Here is a 26,443-nt window from a genome sequence, read left to right on the forward strand (position 1 = left end):
GTTTACTGTAAATATGTATGTAGAACTGTTGATTTTCCAAATAAAATGTGTATTTAAAATGTCAAATAAAATAAAAATGTGAGCTCTCTAAGTTTCAAAAAAAATTCATGTCGAATCACTAAACGAAATCGATTAGTAGTTGTTACATAGGATATATTTAATTAATGTCTTATCTTTATTCGATTTCCTTCCACGGGATTTTTTTTCGATACTATCGAGTCATAAAACTCGCGTATGGTATTCCTGGTTTTTGTATGTACGTACGTTATTTCTTGTGTCTTTTCACTAAGCTGGTAAACATAGTTTTCCTGGATGTGAGGTAAGTATTTAATAGTTTGACTTATGGGTATGTAGGAATAAGGTTGTTAAAGGTTGGAGCTCCTACCCCAGTTAGAGGTTAACAGAAGACACGAGGTTGCTGTTTGATGTTTATTTATTACATGGCGAATAAATAATTCATCGTGTTGCGCGAGTGTTACGGCGATGATGGTTTTAAGAGACTGCACCTGAACTACTTAAGCTGGACTGAACTGACTGACTGGTCGATTGAACTGAACTGGCTGACTGACGGGCGTTGCCACGCCCTTCGGTCTCTTTATAGGCCAAGATCCTTTGAAGTTCATTTCTTCATTGTAGAGACGATGTGAATGAACTGCCGAACGATGCTCCCGATTTTATGTGCAATGATATTAAGGTTGCATTATATGTTGTATTGGATTCTATGGAAAATTATGACCTTGCTCTTTTTGGTCAACGCACTATTTCAGGTGAAATGTTTTAGCACGTGTGTGTCATGGATTATGGACTATGAACCACACGGGTATATTAGATTGTCTGCCGACTCTTTCGGCACCATTCCACACATATACAGGTAAACCAATTCTACAAATGTGTGTGTTATTGATGCTCGTTTCAAAAAACCGACCATTTGGATCGTTTTGCCCTTTCGTTTCACAAAGGGCAAAAACAAATTCATGGGCGGAGAATCAAATAAATGACTTATTTTATTATTGATTAAATTTTGCCGCTATATAGTACAGTATTAGTGCCAGATTTGTCTACGTACTTGTTCAGATACCGGGAAATAGAAACAATCATAATAAAGGCCGCCTCCGTGGTAAAGTGATTAAAATACTTGACTCACAAACAGCAGGTTTTGGGTTCGATTCCCGATGAAAACAAAAAAAAAATTCTCTCAAACCTGGGGGGTTCTATGCTGTAATTTATCACCGTAATTGGGCCTTAATTATAATAACATTTCCCTGCAATAAATTTTCATTTGATGTAGTAGTGCAGTGCCTAATGCACCGCAGGGTGCAGATAGGGAAACGATAATGATTCATCTTTATCTTTTTATTTTTTTCAAAGACATTTCTGATTTATTTATTATGTTTTTGCCACGTTATGTTTTTGTTACATATGTAGACCTCAGAGTTATAATTTTTAGAAAAGCCATTAAGAACAAAAATGCCCCAAATTTTCGGTTTGGCTTAAGTTTAGTTTTTAGTTTCACAACAAACGTGTATTGGATGGCTTCGGTTTGCGTTTGCAGTTCTCAACCCAAGTACCTACGGCTCATTGTATTACAGTCATTTGTAGTTAACTTCATGGTCAATAATCATAGAAAGGTTTTCCTTGGAACAGAGGACTCTATTAGATAATTACTCTAAGATATAGATACTGAAAACTTCCTAGTTTCTTTGCCGCCCTTGTCAGGACTCAAACTAGCATTAACTGTTAACCAATCTTAAAATCATTACGATAACAACCGTGTCTGAATTCCGCTACGCCACTGTTAGAACAGGTAGCTTTGTTAAGTTTTTATTTCATTAAGAGGCAACGCAGTTATATCAAAATATACCTGGGCCGACGGACGAAAGCTTCGGATGTCTTCGCCAATCTTCGGCGCACTTCGGGCCCCGAAATAATAATTAGCAGGAGCAGCGGGTATGTTTTGTGGTATTTCTGAAATATTATAAATAAAAACGACCACTCGATTGAAGTAACAGGCACACGACTTTCTTCTACAAAGCTCTATTTATTTTAACTTTAAAAACTGCTAAAAAATCTATCGGCAAACGGTGCTACGATGTCATGTCACGTCAAACATATAGCGAGTTATTTTAAAATACAGGTATTTAAAAACACAACTTATTTAAATATTTATTTTGAAAATATACCGTTTTATAATGTATTTTCCATGATTTAAAAAAAACATTTGATTTTATTTCTTTATTACGGAAATCATACAGTCTTTTTTATGAAAACAAGGTACAAGAGAACGATTAAAAAAAGTAAAATTAATTACAAATTTTACGTTTATTTATTATGAATATAGAAGGAGAGAGAAAAAATAAATACCAAAAACCAAAAGAATATTTTATAAAAATTAAATAAATAAAACGTTCATAAAACGGAGAAGACATAGAATAGTTTCAATCCTAATTTCCTCCCCGCTCTCTCTGCTTTTATGAACATATATATTCTTTAATAAAAATTCACAACCAACAATAATGAATTAGATGCAGGTAGTTGATGATCATATGTACGTATATAAATAAAAATTAAGCCTGTTATAGCAAAGTAAGCGAACGTCTGCATATTAAAAAAATATATTTTTTACACCCATTTTGAACAATTCTTAAAACACGTACGACGTTTGCTCAGAGGAATTTCTCTTTTGTGGTCACAACAGTGTTCAATATCCTGGATGAACATATTTATTTCTCCAAAACGAAAATCATTCCCAGAAAGAGTGTACAAGTCTGGATTTCGTCTAAGAGAAAAGACCATTGCAGGAGACTGCTGCGAGATATTGCATAGATTGATATACTATTTAGCGTGTTGTCCAGATGCACTTTGAAATACTTGTACGTTTATATTTATATTTCATATTTATTTTTGCTTTTATTTAATTATGCACGTGGTTCCACTTTTCATTGTATCCCAACTCAACACAGGGCCCATGGCCTCATAGAGTTTGGGATACGTTATTAATATATATTTGTGTAATATGTATGTATTTGCATGAATAAAATAACAATATGAGCACTACCAGTTAATTAAAAACAATGAATGTTTTCAATGTATATTTTATGCGAGATTCTTAAATATGGAACATTTCTCATCGTAAACATTAAAAAAAACCTTTTTTTAATTTGAAAATGGAGTACATATTTTATTTCTCGACTAGCATCCCCTTCAGAAACCCTCACCTCTTGCCCCCAACAGCCTACTTCGGCATTGAGATGGGATAGTGCCAGAAAGAAGAAGAAGAGGAATTAATGCTTTATTAATTTATTGAATGGTTGGATAAATTTAAGAATTGTATGCTGTTTTATTTTTATAAACACATTTATCAAAATAAATAAATGTTATGGGTGTATTTTTGTCGATTTACAAAAGTATAAAATCATCATCATCATTCCCTGTCCGCACATACTAATGCATAGATCACTGCATTAATACACCAAGCAGGGCGAATCTTTATCACTTTTGTTACATAAAGTTTTTTGTTACCTTGCTTTATGTTTTTTTTTATTTTAACAATATATGTACAAATAAGGGTGTTTTCTAGCATAAGCGGGTAATTATTTCACAATCCAGGATCTACTACTGTAAAATAGGAGGCGAGAAAATTGGAGCGGTGAATGGGTATTAAAAGGATTCTCTCGTCACTAGAACGAAGAGATAACTTGCTAGAACAAACCCTTACAAAACTTTTAGATGTTGGTTCTGCTGTGCAGATGAGGAAACACCGATATATATTTTATGTGAATGTGATGCTTTACATCATAAAAAAAGCCTTCTCCTCATTTAGCAAAATGTAAACTCTCGCCTTCCACACAATAGCCAGGCTCTTTATAGACCTCGACTTGGAGGGCGAGGATTACGCCCCCACGAAAAATAATAATAAGACATAAAGAAAATTTGTTTTGTGAAATAGAAAATTTGTTTGAATTTTCTTGGTTTGTTAAAATAATGTGCTGCTGCGGTGGTAGGTATGTGGTTCAGTGGTTGTGTTCAAATTGTCAAAAAATTTATTTTTTTTAGCAATATTTTATTTAATTCGTAGTGTTTTCATGAAATGAAAGTTTAATTTGTGTGTAATTTAAAAATATTGATGATTAATACATTTGGTAATTGATAATTAGATTACTGAACCACTTGATAAGTTAGAATGTTTGTAGAATGGTTGTATACGTAATATCTTTAATCTTCATAAATTTGACCACATAACCTAATAAAGCACGCAGCTACACTGGTTCAGAATCAGGTATAAAAGAAACATTCATAATCTATTACTTCTTCACAATATTTTCAATTTTCTCAACTTTTCCATCTGTTATCTTTTGAGGATTGAAAGAGCTGGAACCTTGATTGATGTGGAGGAAAACTATTTTTCAATTTTATACTTTTTATATCAGTTAGTTTAATCAGCAATGTTTTGTTATTTTTTTTTAATTGAAAATTTATTTATCAACCCTAATATACATTTTAAATTCACATTCTGTTGTTCAAAATAATATTTTTTCATCTTTTGAAAAAAAAAAGTTTGTCTTTTGTTTAGTTTTGTCTGATAGTTTATTGTATAATTTCAGTCCCTCGTTTATTAGTCTCGACTGTCCTTGTTTTGTTTTTGAAAGTTGTATGTGATATTTTTCTGATATTCTCGTATTATGTCCATTTTTACTACAATTTTTTACAAGTTTTAGTTCTTCGTCTACAATTACATTAGTGGCTAATTTATGGATAAATTTTAATAATTCTGAATGAAAGAGTTCAGTTATGGTATTATGGTACCGGTATTTCTTATGTATCTACTCTCACTGCCTCCACCTTCCATGGAATCATTTCTCTACAATACCGCAGAGTGTGTGCGGACCAACTACTGCTTTACAAAATTGTGACAGGAATGGTTGACTGTACAGAGCTGCTTGGTTTAATAACAATACATGTGCCAGCCAGGATTTGTAGACGGTACCACCTGTTTCATGTACCAACAAGTAAAACATCGTATGTTAAAAATGCTTTTTTTCCTAGGACTTTTTCAAAATTTAAAAATATAGATTATACAAACATCACTCTGTCAGATTTAAAATTTAAACTAAAAATGTATTATGTAACTTAGTAGACATTATAATAACAAATATGTACATCTCCCCCCCCCCCCCTCCTTATCCTATCTTCAAGCATTTTTGTCCTTATCCCGCCCAATTTACAGTAACTTAATGTTCTTAAAATTAATATTTAAAAAATCTTTGATTATTGAGTACTTGAAAATAACATTTTTATATGTATAAATTGTATGTATTTTTTTGATATGCAATATATATATTCTTTACTAACTTTGTATACTATGTGGAAATCTGTTATTGGTTCTGAGTTTATACACTATATCTGTTTGTTTACTAAAAATATGTATGTAGAACTGTTGATTTCCCTAATAAAATAAAAATAAAAATAAAATATTTAATTGCTTAGTTTGTAAAAAAGTTATCTAGTTGCTGTTCGATAGGGAAGGTCACATACTAACTTTTATGTTTTATTTAGCTGTCTTTATAGTCTCTATATTTTTTTCTTTTTTTCAATCTGTTTTGAACAGAAATCAGAATATGTTGATTTTTAAATTTTTGGCTGTAAAATATTTTTGCATGGGATTCTGAAATCATTTCAACCATTAAATAAGGATTAATTCACCAATGTTCACCACTAATTGCCTTTTTCCTCCCATACCTTCTTCAACGGCATAGTGGGGAAAGCAGTATTCAAAGACAGAAAAACAACTGATAGGCATGTGTGTTGGAGTAACACCTTTCAATAAAATGCTTTTTTTTTCAATGAAACCATTTGCCCTTGTGAGACGTTAATATAAAATGCATATCAGTCAATTTCCTGTGAATTCGGGGAGCAATGTGGCACTACCAAGCTGTTCTCAAAGCACAAAATATGTCGAAGTAGGCCGGAAATGTTATTGTAAAGGTCGGAATTAAGAATTAATTAAGGGTAAAATACCAGAAATTCAATATATTTTAACTTGTAAGCTAATTGGAATTCAAATTATTATCAAACTAAGCGAATTTTTTATTTTATTTTTATGTTTCGTATTTATCATCGCTACGATATGTGTTTTTTTTCTTCATTACTCCGGATGTGAAGTCACTAAATCTCTTCGGTGAGTGGTCCTGATTGGTGTCTTAGCTTCACGGGAACCGGAAATCTGTCACAGCACTCTATCATTGATTGATTTAGAAAAACTAGTGAAGTCATTTAAAGTAGTTCATTTTTTAAAAATATAAATTGATGTTGTTTACACTAGATGCAGCACTAAGTACGCGTTTTGTGTTCCATTCAACATATGTTCCAAAACTTAACTTGTAGTCAGTCAATGTGAAGCAGCGTAAAAAAATACGAAATACAGCTTTGAATTCACAGTACACTACTGGTATACAGTTAGTTGTTTCGCATAGCACTTATTTTTTAAAACATAATTTCAAACTATTGTTCTATGAAGCATTTATTTTATTTGACACTTTAAATACATATACAATATATATACATATAAGGGCGGGCATATTGCCTTAAGGCAATTTCTTCCTACCTACCCAAACCGTTCAGTTTGAGAAAATTATAAATACATGGACATATTGAATCTTACAATTTTATACAAAAATTAAAAACAAAGATTAACAAAATAAAAATTAACACTATACTATGAAGAGAGGAGAAGGGATGGGAAGGAAAGAAGAAGGATAAAGGAACAATTGAAATATTTAGATAGTGACATTTCAATATTGACATAAATGTAAATAAAGAAGGGGCGTCTTTAACATTAGTGGGTAGATTATTCCACAATCGAGCGGCTTCTACTGTGAAAAGCATCATCTCCATTTAATCATACCTCAGTGATTAAAAAAAAAGATTGTCAGTCTCGTGGTGTGGTAATCAGCGCGTTTGCCTTCCACGCAAGAGGTTTCGGGTTCGTATTTGTATGAATAAAATAACAATATGAGCACTACCAGTTAATTAAAAACAATGAATGTTTTCAATGTATATTTTATGCGAGATTTTTAAATATGGAACATTTCTCATCGTAAAGTCCCGACACGGTTGATATTTTGTTTCTAAAAGGGTGTTTTTACACTTGAATATATTTTAGTTTAATACTACTTTCCTGTAACAAAAGTGATCAAGATACACTAAGATGTGTTCATCAATACCCTTTGCACCCTATGGATCATTAGGTGCTGAAAGGAAACGATGATGATAAAAATTATATACAAAGATATTTGTATCAAGGTTAAGACGCAATCATCGACCCAAAATAATAAAATATAAATAAAAATATATAAATAATAACTTGAATCTGTACCTTAAATGATTAATCACGGGAGTCAATTTAAACGAAATGCTCAGGAAACAAGATTTTGGGATTATCAAAAAAACCATCATAAAATTTGAACAAAATGAGAAAATTTCAACCTACATTAGTACTTTCAATTTATTTTTATCTTTAATAATAGTACATATTAAAATAGTGTATCTGAGAGTACCGATGTTTTTTTAATTAAATCAAAGCGCGAGTGTCACAATAATTTTCACAAGTCGAAGTGACGTCGGAGCTTAAGGCATAGCACTGACCCCCACCTCTTAGAATAAGTGAACGTAGTTATACAGAAAGCAGCCAGTCCACAATTTTGAAAAAATGATATATTCGTGTTATCGGATGCAGTGAGGTCGTTTCTATGTTCTGCAAAAAACAACCAGACCGCTTTCATATAAAAACTGTAATAATCACCTACTGAAAATAGTGTCGATCACAAAAACGGCATTTCTCAATTTGCAAAAAATCTTACAGTACCTTAAAAGTGATTAATTAATTAATTTTATTTATTTATGACCAGATACAAGGTTCTTAAACTTTACATATTACATTTTATTACATATTTTATTAGTACGAAATATTTCCAATCAGCAAAAGTGCTGGTATGAGGGGATATTATATATAATAACACAATAGTTTAAATAAAAATTCAATAAAATAACATCACATATCACTCGTCACACGGGCTGTAAGAACTGTTTTATTTAGGTGTTTTTTAAGTACGTACATGTTTTGTATATTTTTTAAATTATTAGAAAGTGAATTAAAACTGGTCAAATATATAATTAGATTCTTATTCGCAATATAAAAAACACAATTTCATTGTTTATCATTTGTCAAAGTCAAAAACATTCGAACTGTTGTGTAGATTCGATTATCCACTTTTTTCATAAAAGTGCTATTATCTGCAAAACTACGTTCAAGTGGAGATCAGATTTTTATTTCAACTTAAAAAAGCAATTTTACTACGAATGTCAAGTCCTACGGCAAAGGCTCATTCAAGAAGTAAGCGATGTTATCACTCCTGACTTGGGATGACACACTTGCCATGTCTGGCTAGATCATGCCATGACTATACCTATTGTACATTTAAATAGATTCTAAGATTGTTAAGTATAAGTTTATTCGTTGTATTATATACTTCTACATTTTCGTGTTCCCCTTTACGGATGCGAATCGTGGTACCCCACTAGGGCCCCAAAAAGTAAAATTTTGAGATTCGAGAATAGGCGTCTCAGAAGAATTTTGGGTGTGCGGTGGTTTGACTTTGTGAGAAATCAAGTAATAAGAGAACGGACTCGGGTGCCTCCTGAGATCCTTAACCACGCTTGCCTACTTTACAAGGCATCAGGTTTTCGACGTCCTGGAAGTCCACTCCTGACTGTTCGTCGGCAGTTTATGTCAGAACTTAAGGACGAGAACCTGACTTGGGAGGACGCACAGTAGCTGGCAGCGGATAGAGATGCATGGAAGTTCTTTGTGGACACCATATGCTCCAACCAGGGGGTGGTCATGGAATGATGATGATTATTTATATTTAAATAAATAAATAAACATTACCTATCTTTTCTACACGGATTCTACACGGATGCATTTGGAACACCTCACTAGGACCTAAAAAATACTTAGCTAGTGAGTTGGCAGCCGATAGAGATGCATGGAGGCTCTTTGTGGATACCATATGCTCCAACTAGAGAACGGACATGCAATGATGATGGTGATGATAATATACCATTAACCCAGGCGGACCAAAGGGGGGGATTCGAATACCCCATAGACCGATTTTAATTCGATAACTCAAGTATTATTGAAGCTATTTGCCGTATATTTTTTGCAATCGCGAAATTGACAGAAAGAAGCATTTTCCTGCTTTTGTTTTTGAATTTTAAAATAGTTGTTTTTTAAAAAAATATTAAAACAAAAAAAGACGTTGATAATACAAGGGTCAATTTCATAAACACTTCTAGCATTTTATTCTCCTGACGCCATGTACAAGTAGGCGCTGGGGTCGTTTGGTCCCCCCGTTCGGATCATGTGTAATTTTTGGATGCTTAGTGAGGGAAAGGTTAATGCCAACCTATTGGGGCTTTTGTGAGCCGGTTGATTGGCTTTAAAAAAAAAAGATAGCGGTCTTGGGTGTTTTTTCATTAATTAAATAGCTTATTGCGATAATTTTTGAATTTTTGACATCAAAACGGCAAAACGCGGACTCCCGTTTTTCATCCTCAAGATACAAAAATATATTTTTTGAAGACGTTAAAATTAAACCATGTAATGATGAGAAACGTTGCTTAGAGCAATTGTGCGTTTTTATTAAATTATAAAAGACTGTATTTTTGTGAAGAACATGCCATTCAGATTTCTACCTGCGCATATCCATAAAAGGATACGCGTGTATGTATTTATAGATAAGTAAGTGAATCCATTTTGGTCCATAGCTCACAATACGAGTTGGGAGTTGGGAGTTGGGACTTGGGACTCGGGACGCGTACGGTGCAGATGACATATTGTTATCAGATGAATTCCTGGACACAGATTATTGTCCTGCCGTCGTCTGATCCAGAAGTAATCAACCTTTTTATTCCAATAAAAATACCATTATTGACAAAGTCAAGAAAGGAGCTCTGCGCTGGTTTGGACATGTAGAACGAATGGACAGCGAAAGAACGGGTAAGAATATTTACGATGCGAATGTTGATGGATGCAGAAATAGAGGAAGACCGAAATAGACATGGCATGGCCAAATCTAACAAATATTTGAAGATGTGCCTGTCAAAAGTCAGAATAATCGGCGCTCGTGCATGAGAAGATGTATGAATGTAGACGAAGCGAGATCTGTATGCAAATATATAGTGTTGTGGCGTTCTATCCTCTCTGCCTACCCTTACGGGTAAACGGTGTGATTGTTTGTTTTTTAAAAATACTATTTGCCACCAAAGGCAAAAACAGATTACTGGCTACTATAATTTTCTGACATCTAAACATTATAATTTATTTACTTTTGTGTGTGTTATTATTATTTTTTATTATTTTTTACTAACCTATATTATAATTAGCATGTAAACTAATATTTACACTTGCTTTAGTTACATATTTATTAACATCATCTTACAGTAAAGATAACATTCATTTTCAAATTCATACAAACTCTTTTCATTCTTCATACATGTAGGCATATCTTAAGTTTGTCCAAACTTTTGTAGACAAGGACTGGATACAACTCCCTGGGAAGCTGTTACTATTTACATATTACAACAGAGATGAAGAATATTTAAGATAAGGTAATATAGAAGTCTAGGCATCTAAAGGGCTTATTACCTGTCATTGGCTGGTTTAAGTTGACACTTTACCCTGTGTAACATTCACCGTTTTGTTTTACATCGATATTCCTTTAATTCTTCTATCTGTTGATGTTTGTGAAGTTCGAGAGCTGAAATTCTTATTTATGCGGGTGAGATTCATCTAATTGAATCATTTAACCAACATACTAGGCAGACCTATTAGAGGACGTGCGCTGCTCATCATATGTTGGCTTTAAAAGAGCCGCACAAGACAGGGAGGAATGGAGGAGAAGAATGAAAGTAATTGCTGCCAGTCAATCCCAGGATTGAGACCAGAGAAGAAGACTAGACTAGGCAACGACTGAAATTTGTTTTTTGTTTTTTATTTATTTCTATACTTCTTCCTGGACCCGGTAGATTTATCAACAATATTTTGAGTTTGTCCGGATTCCCGTAGACAAAAACTGGATCCAACTACATGGTCAGTTGATAATATTAACATATAACAACAAAATTGAACGTGTTTTTTTCTTTTTTTACCTATTTTAGGAAAGATAAAAAATAAAAGCACGATGTTTCATCACCGCGTATAAAGGCATTTTATAGCATAGCCTTTGAACAGTTAGGTATGGAAAAATCAGTAAGCAAAATAAATAAAAAATCTTTTAAATCTCTCGTTCATAAATGGATAGTTAAAAGGACTATACAGGAAGCTGAGGACTTTAATGCCTCATACGTCAGTGTTATGCATTTAAAGTGTTTCTGATTTTAAGATTTTGATAATTTCATGTTTTCATTTATTTTTATATAAAAATAAAAAACGTAATACTTTTGACACTCTGGAACATGTCTGGCCCTTTGAAGTGTCTGTTGTCTAGTGTCTCACAGAAAGAACATTTCATATTATTTATTTTATTTTATTTATTTATTTATTGTATATTTTTGAAAAATAAATATACATACATGTGTATCATTATCATCATCATCGTTCTGTTTGCTTCAGTGCGAATAAAAATATTTTATTTGTTCAATATTTGCATAAAAAAGTAAGATAAAATAACGTTTTTATTAAATTCTCAATGAAATTCTTTGGTTTAGTTTTTTCTTCTTCAGCCTTATTCTCTCTACTGCTGGATAAAAACCTCTTCCGAACGTATCCATTCCTTTCTATCACCCGCTTTCATCATCCACATTTTACTGGCAATAAAGGCAATGCCGTCGACTCATCTTTTTTGTGGTCTTCCAACACTTCTTTTGTTCGCCCATGGTCTCCAGTTTATTATTCTGGGTGTCCACCTGCCATCATTTTGCCTCACCAAGTGTCCTGCCCACTGCCATTTCAATTTCGCTGCACGATCCGTGATATCCACGACTCCAGTCCGACGTCTTATTTCATCATTTCTTACTATGTCTCTAGACATACACTGAGCATCTGCCTTTCAATGGATCGTTGCGTGCATTTTAAATTCTGACTACTTTTTGTGTAACAGACATGGTTTCGAGTCGTATGTTGTCACGTAAGTTGTTGGTTAAGTTTAGCTTTATTTAATTTGATCAACCAGCACTTTCGCCCAGGTAGGCATCTTCAGAACTAGTTCTAAATTTTACTGATATTTTTATCGAAATCATTAACAAATAAACACATTACTATGCCATTTCTCCATAGAGTTAGACAGAGAGGAAAGATCGCAATATCACCGCATTTGCATTCCAACCTCACCACTTCTACAATCATATATGTTCTCATATCATATCATCCTCATATCATCCTTCATAAACATACTTCGATTATTCCAGCATTTGACATCTTTTGAAACAACCCAATATTTACATTCAAATTTAAAAAATGTTTACTAAATTATTCGTTACATATTATTAATATTCAAAGCATTAATTTTGTGGTCCAATATTTTAATATTATGTTAATAAAATTTGTATAAAACGCCCTCGGTGGTGGCGTAGTGAAGCATGTGTCTAACCTGCATGTCGATTTTATATTTTTGCAAATCTACTATGGTGAAGGTGTGTAGTGATATTTGCATGTTGGTGTAGTGTTTTTGTCCTGACGAAGAGACGGGTTACGTCTCGAAACCAGTAGACAGATAAGTCGGTGAGTGGTTTTATACAAATTTTATTAACATAATATTATTCGTTACATATTTACTGGTTTCTGACCCCTGGAAGAATGAGACAGAGATATAATTTATTCCCCGTCTGTCTCCTCATTGGACCACACACAGAATGATCTCATGAGATCACCAATTACTTGTTCTAACAGTCCCTCCTTAAACCTTTTCACGATGCTTAAATATCTTCAACTGCCATCGAAGATCAATCGACTCCTTGAAAAAACTTATCCATAATACATTAACAGCATCCACCATTGTGTTTTTATCGACCCAACCGTGAATCGAACCCTTAACCTTGTGTTTTGTAGCTCAAATCTGTAAATAATGAAACTTAACGATACTTCTAGTCAATATTTTTAGTATTTTCGAAATGTAGATCGAAATTTAACTATTGTTTCAGAAATTTGAAGTTCTAGGTAAAAAATCGTTATTTTAAAAGAATAGTTTATTTAAAATCCATAAAGACAACATGCATTATTTACAAATTACAGCAGTGATACAGAACATTTAAAGAAGGAAATATGGAAGTCTAGGCATTTATAGGGCTTATGACTGGCTTAAGTAGCCCTGCAAATGTTTGATTTCTATATGTCCTTCTCTCAAATGTTTTCCATCTTTTTGTAATTTGTGAAGACTGTTTATATCCAAATTAGAGGGAAAACATTTTTGAGACGTTTTCCCTTTCTGTTGCAAAATTAAAAAAAAAATTTTTTTTTAATAAATTTCATAAAAAGTACGTATTTTTGTAAAATTATAAACATATCCACTTTTACACATCTAGTTAATGTAAACACTGTAACTCTCCTAAAAAATAAACTAACTCTTGCGCTTGGAGAGTGACTTACACTGTTTTAGTTGTTTATTTATAAGAGTTTGTGTAATTTTAAATACGAGTACATGAGAAAGAAAAATAAAAACATGGCATTTATAAAAAAAAAACATTAAAAAATAATAAATTCATACTAATTAAAATTTAATGTAGTTTTTACATGTGTTCAAAAAATTTCTTTAGATTAACTTTAAATTTATTTATAGATATTTAATTTGATATAAATAACTCCCCAGGAAGAAATCCAGCTTGTTTGCAAACATTTTGATCATACTCAAAACATTGTTGAATCAACTAACTGGCATAAGAAGCATAAAAATTGGAAATTAGTACTATAATTCTTTTTCATGTATCTGTCATTGAAAACACTGTATATTTTTTATAATGTATAGTGTATATCAATAATGTTTATACAATAGACGTCACTCCCTATTATGTACGCAATAATTGCTTTTTCTTTAACGTAAAGAGAAACTTTTAATAAATATATATCAATAAATAAATTTAAAGTTAATCTAAAGAAATTTTTTGAACTCGTGTAAAAACAACATTAAATTTTAATTAGTATGAATGTATTATTGTTTTATGTTTTTTTCTTTATATATCTTATGTTTTTATTTTTCTTTTTTATGTCCTTGTATTTAAAATTATATAAACTCTTATAAATTAACAACTAAAACAGTGTAAGTCACTCTCCAAGCACGAGAGTTATTCTCTTTTTTGGAGAGTTACGGTGATAACATTTACAAGATGTGTAGATATGTTTAGAATTTTACAAAAACGTGTACTTTTTATGAAATTTATTAATAAAAAAAATAATAATAAAATGTATTGAATTCGTGTAAAATTGTATTTTGTTGTTTTATTTCAAATACCTGAGAGCCTATGTTAGGGAAAATGGAAACTTTCAAAAAGACCTGGAAGTGCGGCTAGGAACAGCAGGTACAACATTCAACCGTATAAAGTCTGTCTAGAGATCTGATATTTACCCAATGAAAACCAAATGCCGCCTTAATAACGCCTGTAAAGCAGCTAGTATCCTCTATGGATACGGATCGCGGCACCTCACTCCCTAGGGCCCTCCCAAAACAGCAAAATACTGAGTTTTGAGAATAGGTGTTTCAGAAGAATATTGGGTGTGCGGTGGTTTGACTTTGTACAGAATGAAGTAATAAGAGTACGGATGCAGCAAACTCCAGTGACAACTATTCTTAACCACGCTTGTCTACTATACAAGGCATCAGGTTCTCGACGTCGTGGACGTCCACTGCTGACAGTTCGTCGGCAGTTCATGTCAGAATTACTAGATGCAAACCTAAGTTGGGAGGATGCACAGGAGCTGGCAGCCGACAGAGATTCCTGGAGGATCTTTGTGGACACCAAATGCTCTAACTAGGGAGCGGACATGGAATGATGATGTATTATAACAATTTTAAAAAATTCCGAATGCACTAAGCATGCCTTTTTTTCTTTTGTTAAACATGTTCTCTCTTCACGGATTTTTACACAATGAACTGAAATGTGCTCAGCAAAATTGAAATGAGTTTTTTATTGAAATAAAATGACAAGTCATAAAATATCTAGATTTCCGTATTCATTTTTTTAAAATTTACTCCTTCTGCTATAACTTGTCAACTATGGCACGAAATCTAGTCTTCATCTACAAACATTTGGGCAAACTCAAAATATTGTGAGTCAGTTATTTATTTCAGAGGATACTTTGCTGCCATCTATCGGCGTCATAATAAAACAAAGCGTAGCTTCTTACCCTTCCTATCCACCCCACCCTTCCACTCGCCACTGCACCCCCCGCATTAATAAAACAATAGGAGACTTCCGTTGTACACTAAATTTCACAGAAGCCATATTCAGCCCTTAACCCTTAAATAATCGATCGGGGTATTTTTTACCATGTCAAAATTTTGAAAATTTATGGAACGAAAGTTAGTTTTCCATCGATATAAATAACCGAATTTCGGATTTGGAATATCAAACGTGCATAATACAAATTTAAGTAAACCCTTAAAATGCCTTTTTTTATTTTCAAGAAAAAAAATATACAGTATTTAGTCACTGGAAAAGGGAAAAATGCGAAGAAAATAATGCGTTTTTTTAAAGAACTTTTCATTAGAAATGGGGGTTTGTTGTTGTTCAGTAATATAGTTTCCATTCGTGAGTAAAATATTTTAAAAATAAAATTTGAATAAATACAAGATAATAAATTATTATATTCTTCTAATATAAACAACGACAATAATGTTTTTTTGAAGTTGTATTCTTCTTTATTTAGACTCAACCATTTCATGAATCAAAATATGTACCTACATTGCATTAGCTGTGCAAATGCGGTGTCTTTTGCACCACTGGGTGCAGGTTAGGGTATAGCATGAAATTATTTACATACATAACAAAAATACTTTAGAAAATCTGCTCGAAAAAAAAACACAAAAATGAAAACTCTATAGTTCTTTTCCAATCGATTTATAGAGCACAGAAATAAAATGAAGTAAAATAAAAAAAATTAAATCCCAAGAAACAAAACCGTGACATATTAATGAATGTTGGTGTGACTATTAAAGGGTTAAGGATGGGTAGGCAGACCTCCTGAATATCCGCTTTTCTCAAGGGCCGCCTTAACCCTTGAAGGCGGATGTTAGTTAACCCCTTCGACGCTTCGGGCTTATTCCGAGTGGAGCTTTCATACTAATAAATTGACTGAGAGAAATTAATAACGAAGTTATTTTTGCATTATCTCATCTGTATATCATGCAGTCTGGCGTTGTGTATGTAAGCATCATGAGAAGGTGAACGTTTGAGCATTATATTTGGAACTCGTAAATATTACGAGTTTGGGAGTTAGTTGCTATTAAAAGATTGCTGATATTTTAAATATGAACATTTTGATCAAATGAAAAATATTTTTGTCTTTTTTCATTATCATAATCTTACCCTTATCCGCACATGATGTTTCTCAGGACACTTTTTTATTTTTTTTTTTTAATGAAAAGAAATGTTTACCCAAATATTTCATTTTTAGGGCCATTTTCAACGAACTATTAGAAAACGGAAATAAAGTTAGAGTAGAGAGGGATTCGAACCACGGACCATTGATCCGTTAGTCTGAGACACTAGCCACAGGACCAAAACCCGATTCACTTTGTTAGTACCTTATTGGTGTGGTGTGAATCCCACACTTCCGCAACTTAATTCCTATTTTCTACTAGTGAGTTATTTGTCTGCCTTGTGGTGTAATGGTCAGCGTCTTAGCCTGTCATGCAAGAGGTCTCGGGTTCGCTTCCCGACATGGTTGATACGAAATATTTATTTAAAGGGGTGTTTTCACACTTGAATATATCAAAGTTCCTGGACTGGTACCTGAAGCGTAAGACTGATCATCTTACCTTCATGTTACATAAATGATCAAGATACGCGTACCGATTCAGTGCTATGCACCATTAGGTGCGGAAAGAAAATGATGATGATGATGATGAGTTATTTACAATTCGTTGAAAATGGCCCTCAAAATTGAATATTTAGGTAAATCATAGGATCATCACTATGGCGAGTACATCCAATAAGCAGTTGTCCTGGCTGCTGAATCCAAGAGTAGCGCAGGACCGAGATGCTTTCGCTGTAGTCATCGCCAGCGTCGGGAGGACCCGACAAGGCACCGCGAGAAGAAGAAAAATCGTAAGAACGCAAATATTTATTTTTGAAAAAAAAAGGGTCAGTCTTTCGCTTCAGGTGCCAGTCCAGGGACATTAAATATCGCGGTATAGAACCGCGTTCATGTTTACCCTCCTAATAATCGAACTTTGGACCTTAAAAATGGTAGGCGAACTCATTAAACAATTCGGAATAACGAAAATAGCCGTCAAAAACGTTCACCCGGGGCACTGGTTCTTTTTTACACTCTGAACTGTAATTTTTTATTTGTCCGGACACTTTTTGAACATTTGAGTCATTTTTGTTTGACAATGCATTTTTGGGGGAAAAACGCGTCCAATTTTTATGTAATTTTATTATCGATCCTCCAGTAGCTCTCCGTTGCAGTATTTTATTTCATTTTATTTTATTTTATTTGGGAAATCAACAGTTCTACATACATATTTTTAGTTAACAAACACGTATAGTGTATAAACTCAGAAGTAATAACAGATTTTCACAAAGTATACAAAGTTAGTAAAGAAAATATATTACATATCAAATAAATACATACAATTTACACATATAAAAATGTTATTTTCATGTACTCAATAATCAAAGATTTTTAGTATTTATAAATGTATGTGTGTGGATGGCAAAGGGTGTGTTTCGGCCGTTTTGTTTTTTTTTTTTTAACATTATTTATATTTATTTAATTTAATTAATTCATTTCATTCAGTTCATTCATTTTATTCGTTTTATTCATTTTGTTAATTTTGTTAATTTTGTTAATTTTGTTAATTTTGTTCATTTTGTTCATTTTGTTAATTTTGTTAATTTTATTAATTATATTAATTTTATTCATCTTATTTATCTTATTTATCTTATTTATCTTATTTATCTTATTTATCTTATTCATCTTATTTATCTTATTTATCATATTTATCTTATTTATTTTATTTATTTTATTTATTTTATTTATTTTATTTATTTTATTTTATTTATTTTATTTATTTTATTTATTTTATTTATTTTATTTATTTTATTTATTTTATTTATTTTATTTATTTTATTTATTTTATTTATTTTATTTATTTTATTTATTTTATTTATTTTATTTATTTTATTTATTGTATTTATTTTATTAATTTTATTTTTTTTTTTTTTTTTTTTTATTTATTTTTTTTTTTTTTTTTTACTTTTACAATGTTTTTTTTATATTTTTATACAGAACAATGTTCCCTTATGGGGTGTCCCGTGCCGAGGGAAACATTTTACAATAAGTAAAACATACCTTAGATTAGTTATTTATAAAGTTAACATAATAACAACATAAAAACGTAATTAATCTAACTAACCTAATTATCATTAACATAATAAGCAATATAAACTAAAATAATTTAAAAAAACATAGAAACCTCCGTAGAAAACGAAAGCGACTATTTTGGTTTATTGCATACTTTTTCCTCTTTTTTAATACTTCTACGAGAACATTCTTTATTAAATTGATAAAAACTGAATTCGTCATTTTTGTATTTTAGTATCTATGTTTAAATATCTATTAAATATTAATAAATATAAGTTTTTTTCTAAATTAAAACACATCTAGGGAAAAAACGAGACTCATTTAAGAGAACACATAATATTATAGGATAAGGAGAGTAAAAAGAAAAAAATCCTAGAAGAAAACACCACGGTCTGAAAGAAACGATGTATTGGACCAACGTATGGTCCACAGATTGAGAATAGAGGGTGTCATTCAGAATCAGACCACGTGTCCCATATTTCATCATCACCCCAGTTAGGGGACGGTTCGGAGGTGGTTAGGGTTGTGAGGGGATGGTGAAGGGTGGGGGTTACGCAGAGGGGGAACACCCCCTACACACCACCCCCGACCAGAAGGGATGCCAGGGTAAAGAAAGTGCGAGAGAATCTTGCTAAATATAATGCCATTTTCGGGGCGAGGATGAAAACGATATATCTGCTGTGAAAAGAAAATAATCCTGTATAACTCAAATTATCCGGATTTTATTACTTTCAAAATAATACAGTGAATTGGATTCACATCAAAAACTTATTTAAACATATCTAACAAAGTTAATTGCGCAACTAAATTGAATTAAGACTTGTTTTATCTTTTATTTCTTGATAACGATCTGGATATTTTATAATTTGGATGAGTCTATTTATGAAAAAAAAAAGTTAAACAGGTGCAACGTTTGTGCAATGGTGATAAGGAGTGGGAACGACACGCGTCACAATAACCCAGAAAAACTCAATGTGCAATTGATGCATTTTATTAGAGAGGATTTTAAAGGCCGACATCTCAACAAAGATGAAGAAAATTACATTTCGATCTTTTCTCTCATACTCTTACTCACCTACTAGGCAACAACTGAAGGTATTTTTCGATTTTTATATTTCTTCTTGACCAGTTCAAAATATTTTGAGTAAATTCAAATGTTTGTAGAAAATTAGATGGATAATTACAAGGGCGATGGAAAATATATCGAAGTATACATTCAACCGTCGGCCTTGTTGCGTAGTTGGTCAGCATGTTTGCCTACCATGCAAGAGGTCACGGGTTTGATTCTCGACATGGTTGACATGAAATATTGATTTTAAAATGTGTTTTTACGCTATAATATTTCATAGCCCCTAGACTGGTACCCGGAGCCTACGACTGATCATCTTACTCACGCTGCGATTGGTGTACCAATGCAGTTTCATATGCACCATTAGATGTAGAGAGGAAATGATGATGATGATACATTCAATGACAATTCATAAATAAATAAAAAATCTTAGACTTGTTCACCATTTCTTGTGTAATATAGAATAGAATCCAGTCCTCGTCTACAGAAATTTGAACACAATAAAAATATTTTTGATTCTTCATATTTTTCAGCATCTATAAAATTTTGCGTAGAATGCGGTTGGGCCCTCGTGATTTTCATCCATCGGGGTCAGAAAAAACCAAGCAGATGAACGTATCAAAGCGTTTCCATTTCAAACAAGCAATTACCTTGGTGGGCCTTATTGAGAGGGACATAAGGGTGACATTCCAGTAGCAGAGGCGGGGCGCTTGACTGGTTCTGTAACAATACCCATACAACACGGGGGAGAGAGACGGAAGCATGGAGAGGAGAAAATTTATATTACGAATTATCCCGTTAGATAGATCTGACCCGAGACCACTGCGCCGATTAAATTTAAATAAATAATATTTTTGTCGTTCCCTGTTCCCGTGGTGAAATGGCTAAGGCTTAACGCACGGAACATTTTGATTTCGATTCCCGGTAAAGTCACAGATATAAAATATGATTTTTCTCTAGCCAAGGTGTTCTATGCTGTGATTCAACACTGCATTTGGGTATGTGTGGTGCAAAAAAAAAAACTTATATAGAAGTGCATACTCGAAGAAGATATTAGTTGTGATATTTTATTTATTTATTTAAACACACCGTTTAAATACATATAGTGGCGGGCATTTTGCCTCAAGTTTGTATATATTGAGGGTGTGTGTTTGTGCGAATGGTTGTGTGAGTATTGTATGTATGTGACAATGTGTAGTGAATATAAGTGGACTTATTGAACTATGATAATAAAAAAATATCTATGGAAAGTTTATATTTGAAGCACTAACTTTGTGGTTATTCATTACAATAAAATAAATAAAACAACTTTGTTTTTAAAAAATTAGTGGTTAAAAACAAATTTGTTTTATTATTTTATTAAAATAATACCTGTTTTTCTTAAAATCTTAATGAGCAAACCTATCAACCACCTCATCAATCGATTTAAAATAGTCATGAACGCTCCGGCCTCCGGCAAGAATTTTTTGAAAAACAGAAATTCACTTAGTATTTACACTATACTATAAAGAGATAGGGGAGTAAAAGTGGAAAGGAAAAAAGGAGAAGAAAAAAAAACTCAGATATTCCGATGTTGACATTTCAACTGTGATAAAAATGTGAATAAAACAGGGTGCAGTCTTTGACACTAGTGGGTACATTATTCCACAATCGACCAGCTACTGCTGTGAAAAAGGAGTAAAAAAACTAGAGCGGTGAATGGGTATTGAAAGGGTTCTCTCGTTACTTGAACGAAGAGGTAGCCCATGCTGTGACAGAACTTGGCAGGGCTCTCTCAGATAAACAGGCAAAGTGGGAATATTTATTTATTTAATTAAAAGACAGACTAAAGTCGCATTCTTTCTCCTCTCCCTACGCTCACAGAGAAAAAGTGTGATGGTCTATTTGTTGGTTTTTTTAATATAATTTTAAATATTTATTCTGTGGTTTTACTGAAATTTTCTTTTCTTACAAATCTTCTTTATAATATTTAAAAAATGAATCATCATCATTGTATTCACACCCGGTGGTATATAGAGCATTGCATTATCATACTAAATGCAGCTCAATTATCTGTTACTTTGGGGGACTTATCTCCTTGGAGGTGCCCGCATAAAATAAAAAAATATATATTACCGAGTGAGAAAAAGGACCCTGGCAGTTTTAGCTGAAGAAAGATAATAAAGATTTTATTTTAATTATTGAATCGAGGAAAAGGAAGAAGGAAAAATCTTCACTGACCGGGATTAAATTAATTAGATGTGATCAAACCTCCAAAACGATGATAATCCGTCTTACGCTTCAGGTGCCGGCCGAGGGATGGTAAATATGTGCATACCGCTTCCATTAAAACAAATTCATCACCTATACCCAACTAGATATTGAACCCAGCAGGCAATTGCGCCAATTACTACACTAAGAGACAGGCCTGTCTCCACTTACATTTTTCAGGATTCAAGATTTTTCAGAACCTGAAAGTGGCAAAAGTTTTTACAGGATTGTAGACCGGACCGTATTTTATCAAGCAAACCTCTGGCATATTACTACTACTACTACTACCACCTCCCTATTTCCCTGTAGTGGTAGGTAGTGAGGGTGATCCTTCACACACGTCTACCCTGAGGTACATTCCGAGCTTCCTTCACATTCATACATCTTGTCATACGTGCCCTTCTGTTGTGTCTGCTTTTAATATGACTAGAATAAAGATTTTGGTTAATTTGATAATGCCACGTCTTTCTTGTTCGTTTTCGTCCTATGTTACTATTAATTCTCGCCCTTTATATCTTTTTTTTAATCTCGTTTTTACCATTATTCTTCTTACTGCTTACAAAAATGTTGTACTATGGACAAACACATTTTTCGCACTCGGATATCATGAAATTCGTTTATATTCAAATGTAAACATTTAATCTGTTGGGTGACACCTCTTCGTACGCGGAGCGGAGAGGACGGGAACGAGGAGGAGAGGGTTAGTGTATTCCCGGCATAATAAGTATAACTCAATGTAATTTCCCAGCATCCCTTAGTTTACCGGTCGCCTCGCCCGACGCACGGCGTCCCGACGCCCATCTCTAGACCCCGGGTGTCTCGACGCCGGGACGGCTTGGGGAGATGGTAGGGTGTCCTCACTTCTGTATCTTGAGGACCGAAGGCAGTAAAATTTAATCAAACCTTTTCAAATCAAACACAAAATATTATAGTAATGAAATCGTCTCGATTGACTACTTTAACGACTTGCAAAATAAGCTAATAATGACGATAAAAAATAAATTATGATAATTAGCCATACACGCATTAATAATAAACGCTTTTTTTCCCTCGTTGTTAAATGGTCATCGCGTTTGCCTACCTTTCAGGGGGTGACAAGTTTATTCCCGACATGATTGATTTAAAATATTTCTTTTTTAAGATGTAAAATTAGTACTACAGTGAAAATATTATAAACAAATTATTTTAAAAAGTTAATAAAAATATATGGATAATTGCTTTTATTTTAAATGTTGCTTCTATCGATCAATAATTAGTTATAAAAAAATATCACTTTAAAAGTTAAGTAGTTTGCTTTGCCGTCAAATAGTCAGCGTGTTTGCCCGCCTCGCAAGAGTTTTTCGGTTCGATTCCTGATATGTTAGTCACTAAAAAAATACATAAATAGGTTTTTCTCCTTAAACATTTCATAGTCTTAATAGACTAGACTGAATAGGGAAATATCATTTTTTTACATGTATAAAGTAATTAAGGTGTATGAAATACTGTCCGGCAAAAAAAAATATTTTTTTACTTATTAGTAGCATGAAAATATTTTTTAATTTGTAATTTTGAATTCATCCAAAAACGGTCATTCCATTAGCCACGCCCTTAATACGCCGCGATTCATGTTTATTTGTTCCTGGCCATTCAAATTTGAGAACATTATCACGAATCTTGACGTCACAACTATCAAGGCCAAACATGTCGCGTTTTTCTAGTTTATTATTTGTATAAACATGTTTATTCTGATCTTTCCGGCTGTTAATTTTTATATGTAATTCATTGTTTTTATAAATGTAAATAATATTATTAAGTCAGTATAAATATAATCTTCACCAACAAGCTACAAAAAGTGGCTTGGTGGGATTTTAGTTTTAGTAAAAATATAACAAGTGAAATTTTTTTAAATTGTAAAAATGTATAATTATGCTATTAAATCAAATAAAAAAATTAAAAAAATAAAAAAAAACGTATTTAAAAAAAAATGTTTTTGAAATTTTTTATATGAAAAAATTTCTCCACAATATCCACATTGATTTTGAAAATACAATGAAGTATTCTGAATCCATTTCATTTATTTTTATCGGTATTTGTAGTATGTGATTTTTCCCTATTTTCCCTATAAACCCACTTAGGTACGTTAATTTTTTAATAATTATTGTGCTGTAAGTAAATATTTTTATTGTGTCATGTACATATCTGTACCTGAGGCAGACAAATAAAAATCCAAACGTCAAATGTTCAACCAAAGCCTTATCAATATACTTTCTCTAAGTGATTTATAATTATTTATAACAATAATTTGTTTATTTAGTATATTAATACATAGGTTCTTTCATTATAATGCTTATGTTTCTTTAAAATCAATGGAAAATTTAAATGTCATTTCATCAAATTCTAAATTTGCATCCGTCTGCCTTTGAGATACAGATATATGTACAGCAGCATATTCTAATACTGTTTTTCTTTTATCTGTTTATATTATCGCTGTATGTATTTTATATACTTTTGTATACTTTTAAGTAACGGCAGCCTCCGTACTCACGCACAGAAGGTTCCGGGTTCGATTCCCGGTGAGAACACAAAAAAGGGATTTTTTCAAGCCTGTGTGTTCTGTGTTATTTCTCACCACTGTAATTAGACAAAAAAATTGTATTAGAAATATTTTAAAAATTATATATAAGTCTTCTCTCCTTTTTTTCTCTATAATTTTGGGTATTTTTTTGCTTGTCCCTTTATAAATTCTTTCATTTGTATTTAGCGTACAATTATATGCTGTAGAATTTCACATAAAGTAAAAAACACACGTTGACGCCATTGTGGGCATTTTATCAAAATTGAGATTTTCTTACAGTAGTAAGAAGCTGGATACATTTTATTGTGTCTTTTTAAAAAAATAGTATTGCTGTATTTTACTTAAGATCCGTTGAATTGTAGTAAAAAAAACATATTAAAAAATCTAAAAGAAGAACAATAAAATATTATTTTCAATTTGTCCAAATTTTTTTAGACAAAGACTAGATTCAACTCCCTGGGAAGCTGTTAATATTAACATATTACAACAGAGATTTAAAACATTTTAGAGAAGGTAACATAGAAGTCTAGGCATCTACGGGGCTTATGATCTGTCATTGGCTAGTTTAAGTGGCCGCTTTGCACACTGTGTAACATTTACTATTCTGCACATATTTGAACATCTATATTCCTTTAATTCTTTCATCTGCTGATGTTTGTGAAGTAAAAGAGCTGAAACCTTGAAAGTGAGATTCATCAAATTAAGCCATTTCACCTACATACTAGTCAGGCGTTGTTCGTGTTTGTTCTTCATCTCTGTTGCAATAAATTAATAGAAATACCGTTAAGTAAATGTAAGTTAAAAATACGACAAACCAAAAAAGTTTCCCACATAATTATACACTGTAATTAGGTTTCTCTTGGCATGATGTGGTGCAAAAAAGGAAATATTTCCTTTTTCATATATTTTACTTTAAAAATTAAATATATTAAGTTGATAACTTAGGTCCACCACTCTGGTACATTCCAACACCGTAACCTAAAAGTTTGTTCACCCTAGTACAACCCTTATCCAACCTTTCTAAGGGTGAGAACACACACATACATAGATAAACACGCCATCATAAACACAAACACACGTGAACAAAGTTTGGGGTGTAGAAAGCGTCCCATCCCCTAACAATATGATTCATTTTAAACCACACTGTCAAGTTCTAGGGGCATAGAATTATCTCTTGTTAGCTCAAAATCAATTTGACTTTGAGTGTATCTGAGGTCGCGATGTTTCGTGACAATATTTAACGTTTTGCACTATTTATTATTGTAATTTTATGAATTCAGGTAGTATAATTTCAGTTCTTTATTCTATCTTTGCAAGAGAGAATTTTTTCACTATTTAACGAAAAAAAAACAGATCTATATTTACCAACTTTGAGTAAAGGTTTTAAACTTACAACAGTCATGAAATTTATGCGTAAAAAGGGCCTAGATTTCTAATTGGCGCATGGTCAATTAGAAATCTGGGCCTAATCTGAAGCTCTAGGGTATTTTGTAATTTAGATTATATCTGTACAGGTTTTCCTTTTTAATAACTTTTTTAAAACACATCTTACTTTTTTTTTTGTAAAATACAAATGGGGGCTAGATTTCAACCGCCCGTGCGCTCTGAAGCTGCAAGACATGTTTTCATCTATCTCCTACGTATTTTTGAAATTCAAATGAATCTATTGGAAAAGGGAAACTAATATCCCAACCGCCTATAGGATGTGTAGGGATGTTATTTTACAGCGCCCTTGATGTGATTTTCCACAAAAATGGCGCTATAAAAATTATCCGGAATAGAAATACATATATCGAAAATATTTGTTTTGAATTTTAATATTTCAATTCATTTTATTTTAACTGCGTATGTTGGTATACTATTGTATAAATGTATCAATGTACTCGTATATACTAAAATACATATAATCCCGACTTAACGAAGATTTATATAGCAAAGGTATTAGAGCAAAAATTAATAATTTTTCAGTAAGCTGCTTGTTGTATGCTGATGA

The sequence above is a fragment of the Micrasema longulum genome, unplaced genomic scaffold, assembly GCF_059751315.1.
Source record: "Micrasema longulum isolate JH-2025_06_02 unplaced genomic scaffold, ASM5975131v1 h1tg001071l, whole genome shotgun sequence".
Classification (NCBI taxonomy): domain Eukaryota; kingdom Metazoa; phylum Arthropoda; class Insecta; order Trichoptera; family Brachycentridae; genus Micrasema; species Micrasema longulum.